This window comes from Mesoplodon mirus (genome assembly GCF_964341445.2).
Source record: "Mesoplodon mirus genome assembly, chromosome: X".
NCBI lineage: Eukaryota > Metazoa > Chordata > Mammalia > Artiodactyla > Ziphiidae > Mesoplodon > Mesoplodon mirus.
Window position 1 is genome coordinate 85012017 of NC_138981.1, and position 8406 is coordinate 85020422.

Consider the following 8406-nt stretch of genomic DNA (forward strand, 5'->3'; position numbering starts at 1 on the left):
GGAGAAATTTCCCTTTCTCTTCTTTGTTCGCACAGCTCCTGGAGTTCAGTTTTGGTTTTGGCCCCACCTCTGCATGTTGGTTGCCCTCAACCATCTGTTCCCAACTAGAAAGGATGGGGTTAAATCAGTGGCTGATTAGGGGGCTCTGGCTCACCCATGCTGGGGGAAGGGAGGAGCTTGGTAATTATAATTGGAATGCAGGGTGAGTCTGTGGCAGCAGAGGTCAGCATGATGTTGCAACTGCCTGAGGCACACCATGCATTCTCCCAGGGTAGCTGTCCCTGGATCACGCAACCCTAGCAGTGGCCTGTTGCACAGAGTCCCCACAGGTGTGGATAGTGACCTGTATTGCACACAGGATTCTTGGTGGCTGCAGCAGCAGTGTTAGTGTTTCATGCCTGTCTCTGGGGTCCAAGCTGATAGCCATGGCTCACCCTTCCCTGGAACTCTTTTAGGTGATGTTCCACCTTCTGTGGCAAGCAGGGAAGGAATCCCCTCTCCTGGCACACCCCAAAACAATTATCTTGCCTCTTAGGCAGCTGCAGACATTTTCCTGCACTCCCTCCTGGCTAGCCCCCTTCAGGGTATGTTCACACAGCCAAACCCAGTCTTCTCCCTGGGATCTGACTTCTGAAGCCCGAGCCCGGGAAAATATATAAACAAAAACTATTCAAAAAAGCTACTGTGGGGGCTTCCCTGGTGGTGCAGTGGTTGAGAGTCCGCCTGCCAATGCAGGGGACACGGATTCATGCCCTGGTCTGGGAAGATCCCACATGTCATGGAGAGGCTGGGCCCATGAGCCATGGCTGCTGAGCCTGCGTGTCTGGAGCCTGTGCTCCACAACGGGAGAGGCCACAACAGTGAGAGACCCATGTACCACACACACACAAAAAAAAAAACTACTGTGGCCTCATTGATATTAGGAAAAGTATAATTTAGGATATAAGTCTTGTGAGAAATAATGAAGGAAATTTCATAAAAATAATGAGAGCAATACAATTGGAAAATATAAAAATCCAAAAGTTATTGTATCTAGTAACATAGCTTTGAAATAGCATACATAAAGCAGAAATTGACTGAAGGAAAAGAAGAGATAGACAAGTCCAAAATTATAGCTGGAGATTTAAAAACACCTCTTTTGGTAACTGATAGAATAAGCAAACAAAAGTCAATATGATTGTAGAAGATTTAAGTAAGACAAAAAATTGATCTAGTTGAAATATCTACACTACTATATCCAACATCTGCAGAATACACATTTTTTCAAACACACATGGTACATACACCACAATAGAGCATATCCTTTGATATGAACTAAGTCTCAAAAATTGCAAAGAAGAGAGTGGTGTCAATGAAATGACAGACTAGCAAACTCCAGGTTCACATTCACCTATAGTAACATTTGAATAACAACTATAATGACTTTATATAGGAACTCTAGAAAACTGTTCAAAGGTCTGCAGCAACCAACAGAATTCCTAGTCAAAATTGGAAATGATAGGAACATTCATGACATTTTTACTCACCCTTGGCCCACATTCTCACTAGGACAGCACAGTGCTGTCTGAGGGAAGCAGCAGGCCAGTTCCTAGCTCTTTCCCTCAAACCAGAGGAAGGAGAGTGTACCTCACTTGTAACATTCAAACCAGTCTGGGAGATGAATGGAGGATTGATCTCTGTTTCACCTAATTCAGAGCTTAGGTAGGGAAAAGCAGTTTAGCACACATCTCAGGCTGGGAAAAGTTGTAGGGAGTAGAGTGCATTGCACATGGGTGCTTATTATGAAAGCTGCAGGGGAACTATGGACCTTAAGACTCCTGCTGCAAGGAGATCATAAGAAAATACAATAGAACATCTAAGGCTGTGAAAAGAAGCAGGAGTGAGATTCCTTGGGAAAATAAGTTATTTAAAAACAGACATGTATAAGTGGGGTGGATCAAAAAAAGCACACACATAGGCCCAGGCAAGATGCATGACAAGAAAAGGCCTGAGGAAACCTTAAGCCTTCATGCCAGGCTGATCTCAAAGCACAGAACACACTCTGCTAACTAGTGAAGGTCATCCCTAGCAGAAAGCCTGTCTTCAGAGACTCAGAGGTGGCTGCTTTTATTTTCAACAAGAACAAGAAAAAAAACTCAAAAAGCATACAAAGAAACAGGAAAACATGGCCTATTCAAAGAAAGAAAATAAAATCACAGAAAATGTCCCTAAAGAAACAGGCATCAAAACTAATAGACAAATAATTTAAAACACCATCTTAAATGTGCTCAGAGAGTTAAAGAAAACATTGACAAATAACTAAAGGAAATCAGGAAAGGCAGATATGAACAAAATCATAAATATCATCAAAGAGGTAGAAATTACAGCATGAAACAGAACAGAAGTTCTGGAGCCTAAAAATAAAATAACTGAATTTTAAAGTTCACTAGAGAGGTTCAACAACAGAATTGAAGAGACTGAAGTTTCAGCCAACTTTTTTCTTTTATTGAGGTATATTCGACATACAATATTATGTTAGTTTTATGTGTACAGTAGTGATTCAACATGTGTATACATTGTGACCTGAACACCACAATAAGTCTAGATACCATCTGTCACCATACAAAGTTAATGCAATGTTACATTATTGATTGTATTCCCCATGTTGTACGTTTTGTCCTCATGACATATTTATTTTATAACTGGAAGTTTGTGCCTCTTGATCTCCTTCATCCACTTCACACACTCCAAATTTCCTCACCCCGGCAAACATCTGTTCTCTGTATCTGAGTCAGGGTTTTGTTTCATTTATGTGTTCCTTTCAGTTTTTTAAATTTCACATATAAGTGAAATCATGCTGTATTTGTCTTTCTCTGTCTGACTTATTTCACTTAGCATAACACTCTCTACGTCCCTTCATGTTGTGGCAAATAGCAAGATGTCTTTATTTTTTAATGGCTGAATAGTAGTCCATTGTATATTATATATATATATATATATATATAACATCTTCTTTATCCATTCATCCATAATGGACACTTAGCTTCCATATCTTGGCTATTGTAAATAATGCTTCAAAGAACATGGGTGCATATATCTTTTCAAATTACTGTTTTCATTTTCTTCATACAGATACCCAGAAATGAAATTGTTGGATAATATGTTATTTTTTTCAATTGTTGAGGAATCTCTATACTGCTTTCAGTACTGTCTGCACCAATCTATGTTCTCACCAACAGTGCATGAGGGTTCCCTTTGCCTCACATTCTTGTTAACACTTGCTATTTCTTTTAGATAATAGCCATTCTAGTAAGTATGAGTTAATATCTCATTGTGGTTTTGATTGGCATATCCCCAGTGATTAGCGATGTTAAGCATCTTTTCATGTGCCTATTGGCCATCTGAATGTCTTCTTTGGAAAAAGCACTATTCACATCCTCTTCCTATTTAAAAAATTGGATTGTTTGTGGGACTTCCCTGGTGGCAACGTAGTTAAGAATCTGCCTGCCATTGCAGGGGACACATGTTTGATTCCTGGTCCAGGAAGATCCCACATACTGTGGAACAACTAAGCCCATGCCACAACAACAGAGCCTTCACTCTAGAACCCATGAGCCACAACTACTGAGCTCATGTGCCACAACTACTGAAGCCCACGTGCCTAGAGACCATGCTCTACAACAAGAGAAGACAAGGCAATGAGAAGCCCATGCACCAAAACAAAGAGGAGCCCTCACTTTCCCCAAGTAGAGAAAGCCATGTGCAGCAATGAAGACCCAACATAGCCAAAAATAAATAAATGAACTAAATATTTAAAAAAAAATTGGATTGTTTGTTTTGTTTTGGGTTGTATGACTTCTTTAAATATTTTTTGTATTCACCCTTTATTAGACATATCATTTTCAAATATCTTTCCCCATTTAGTATGTTGCCTTTTTATTTTGCTGACAATTTCCTTAACTGTGCAGAAGCTTTTTAGTTTGATAGTTCCAATTGTTTATTTTTGCTTTTATGCCCTTGCCCTTTGAGTCAGATCCAGAAAAACATCACAAAGACTGATGTCAAGGAGCTTGCCACCTACATCTTCATCTAGGAGTTTGATGGATTCAGACCTTACAGTCAAGACTTTAATACATTTTAAGATAATTTTTGTATAAATGTAATATAATGATCCAGTTTCATTCTTTTGCAGTAGTTGTCCATTTTTTCCAGCACCATTTATTAAAGAGGTAATCTTCTCTCCACTGAATACTGTTAGCTCCCTTGTCAAATATTAGTTGACCAAATATGTTTAAGTTAATTTGGGGGCTCCCAATTCTTTTCAGCTGATCTATATGTCTGTTTTTATGACAGTACCACACTGTTTTAATTACTATAGGCTTGTAGTATAGTTTGAAATCAGAAGGTGTAATATCTTTCACTTTGTTCTATTTTCTCAGGATTTCTTTGGCTATCGGAGTTCATTTGTAGTTCCACAGAAATCTTAGGATGTTTTTTTACAATTTCTGGAAAAATGTCACTGGAATTTTGATAGGGATTGCCTTGAATCTATAGATGGCTTGGAGTATATGGACATTTTAACAATATTAAGTTTTTTAAACCATGAGCATCGAATATCTTTTCATTTATTTCTGTCTTCAGTTTCTTTCATCAGTGTCTTATAGTTTTCTGTGTATAAGTTTTTCACCTCCTTCATTAAATGTATTCCTGGGTAGAGATTGGTTCAAGATGGTGGAGTAGAAAGACATGTGCTCACTCCCTCTTGTGAGAGTACCAGAATCACAACTAGCTGCTGAACAATCATCAACAGGAAGACACTGGAACTCACCAAAAATATATATCCAAAGACAAAGGAGAAGCTGCAATGAGATGGTAAGAGGGGTGCAATCACAATAATATCAAATCCCATAACTGCTGGGTGGGTGACTCAAAAACTGGAGAACAATTATACCACAGAAGTCCACCCACTGGAGTGAAGGTTCTGAGCCCCACGTCAGGCTTCCTAGCCTGGGGTTCTGGCAACAAGGGGAGGAATTCCCAGAGAATCAGACTTTGAATGCTTGCAGGATTTGATTGCAGGACTTTGACAGGACTGGGGGAAACAGAGACTCCAATCTTGGAGGGCACACACAAAGTAGTGTGTACATCAGGACCCAGGGGAAAGAAGAGTGACCCCATAGGAGACTTAACCAGACCTACCTGTTAGTGTTGGAGGGTCTCCTGTAGAGGCAGGGGGTGGCTGTGCCTCACCGTGAGGACAAGGACAATGTCAGCAGAAGTTCTGGGAAGTACTCCTTTGTGTGAGCCCTCCTGGAGTCCACCATTAGCCCCACCAAAGAGCCTGAGGCTCCAGTGTTGGGTTGCCTCAGGCCAAACAACCAAAAGGGAGGGAACCCAGCCCCACCCATCAGCAGACAAATGGATTAAAGTTTTGCTGAACTCTACCCACCAGAGCAACACCCAGCTCTACCCACCACCAGTCCCTCCCATCAGGAAGCTTGCACAAGCCTCTTAGATAGCCTCATCCACCAGAGGGCAGAGAGCAGAAGCAAGAAGAACTACAATCCTGCAGCCTGGACAAAAACCATATTCACAGAAAGATAGACAAAATGAAAAGGCAGAGGACTATGTAAGAGAAGAAGGAACAAAATAAAACCTCAAAAAAACAGCTAAGTGAAATGGAGATAGACAACCTTCCAGAAAAATAATTCAGAATAATGATAGTGAAGATGATCCAGGACCTCAGAAAAAGAATGGAGGCAAAGATCGACAAGATGCAAGAAATGTTTAACAAAGACCTAGAAGAATTAAAGTACAAACACCTAGAAGAAGTAAAGAACAAACAAAGATGAACAATACAATAACTGAAATGAAAAATACACTAGAAGGTATCAATAGCAGAATAACTGAGGCAGAAAAATGGATAAGTGACCTGGAAGATGGAATGGTGGAATTCACTGCTATGGAGCAGAATAAAGAAAACAGAATGAAAACAAGTTTATTCTTAGGTATTTTACTCTTTTGTTGCAATCAAAATGGGATTATTTTCTTAATTTCTCTTTCTGATAATTAATTATTAGTGTATAGAAACAACATATTTCTGCATATTTATTTGGCATTCTGCAATTTTACTGAATTCATTTTATACTTTTAATAGTTTTTTGTGGTCTTTATAGTTTTCTATATATAATATAATATCATCTGCTATTAGTGATAATTTTACGTCTTCCTTTCTAATTTGTATGCCTTTTATTTCTTCTTCTTTCATAATCAATATGACTAGCCATTCAATACTATATTGAATAAAAGTGAAGAGAATGGACATCCGTGTCTTGTTCCTGATCTTATAATGAAAGATTTCAGATTTTCACAGTTGAGTACAATATTAGCAGTGAATTTTTCATATATGGCCTTTATTGTGTTGAGGTATGTTTCCACTGTACCCAATTTGTTGAGAGTTTTTAACATAATTGAATGTTGAATTTTGTCAAATGCCTTTCTGCATCTATTGAGATAATCATATGATTTTTGTCCTTAATTTTCTTAATGAGGTGTATCATATTGATTGATTTGTGATGTTAACACCTTTTTGCATGCCTATTATAATTCCCACTTCATCATGGTTTATGATTCTTTTAATGTATTGTTGAATCTGGCTTGCTAATATTTTGTTGAGAATTTTTGCATCATATTTATCAGAAATCTGTCAGCCAGCTTTCAAAAAGCACACTTAAAATGATTAATTCGAAGTATCAAAAAGAAAAAAGAACAAAGAAAAGTGAACAGAGTCTAAGGAATCTATGATAAACCATCAAGCAGATGAATATAATCATTAGGAGAGTATCAGAAGAAGACATGAGAGAGAAAAAGATAGGAGATAATTGAAGGAATAATGGTCAAAATTTTCCCAAATTGGAGGAAAGACATGTATCTACAAATCCAAGAAGCTCAATGAAATCCAAATAGGAAATGTCAAAGACACCTGCACCAAGGTACATTATAATTGAAATATTGAAAGACAAGACAAAGAGAGAATCTTAAAAGCAGCAAGAAAATAGTGACTGGCAGTGTACAAACCTTCAATAAGATTAGCAATGGATTTTTTAGCATAAAACTTGGAGGCCAGAGGCAGTGGGATAATATATCTAAATTGCTGAAAGAATGAACTGTTAAATGAAAATCGTGTATCCATCAGAGTAATTAGGCAAGAAAAACAAATATAAAGCATACGAATTGTAAAGGAAGTTGTAAAATTTTCTCTGATTGCAGATGACATGATTATCTATATAGAAAATCCTAAACATTCCACAAAATTTTGTTAGAACTAATAAACAAATTAGGCTAAGTTACACAATAGAAATCAACACAAGAAAACGTTTCCTTTTTATACAACAACAATGACCAATCCAAAAAGGAAGTTAAGAAAAACATTCCATTTGCAATAGTATCAAAAAGAAAAAAATACTTAGAAATAAATGTAACCACAGAGATGAAAGACTTCTACACTGAAAGTTGTAAAATTGTTGAAATAAGTTAAAGACACAAAATTATCAAAATATATCTCATGTTCTTGGACTGAAGAATTTAATATAATTAATGCATTGATAATACCCAAAATGATCTGCAGATTCAATGCAATTCTTGTTAAAGTACTAATGATAGTTTTTGCAAAAATATAACAATCCATACTAAAATTTATATGAATTCCCAGGGGACATTTCAAATATTACTACAAACTATGGTAATCAAAAAAGTGTGATAATAACATAAAAACAGACATATAAGACCAAGAAATAGATGAGAGAGCACAGAAGTACACACTCACACATATTGTCAAATGATTTTCATCAAGATTTCTAAAACCATTCAATGGGGAAATAGTCTTTTCAACAAATTTTGTGGAAAAAAACTGGTTGTCCACATGCAAAAAAATGAAGTTACACCTTATATTATACCATACACAGACACTCACACACACACACACACACACACACACAAAAGCCCTTAAAATTGATCAAAGTGATCAATGTAAGAGTTAAAAGTATAAAACTCCTAGAAGTATATATAGGGGAAAAGATTCATGATATAGGACTTGGCAATGATTTCTTGAATAGGACATAAAAAGTACAGACAACAATAACAAAAAAAATACATAAGTTGGACTTCATCAAAATTAAAAACTCTTGTGCATCAAAAGACATTATTAATAGAGGCAAAAAGCAATCCACAGAAAGAGAAAAAAATACCTGTAAATCATATATCTGATAAGTGATTGATATCTAAGACATATAAAAAACTCTTCCAACTCGAAAACAACAACAAACAACCTACTCACTTTATTTTTTTTATTTTTATTTATTTATTTGTTTTTCAGAATGCGGGCCTCTCACTGTTGTGAACTCTCCCGTTGTGGAGCACAGGCTCCAG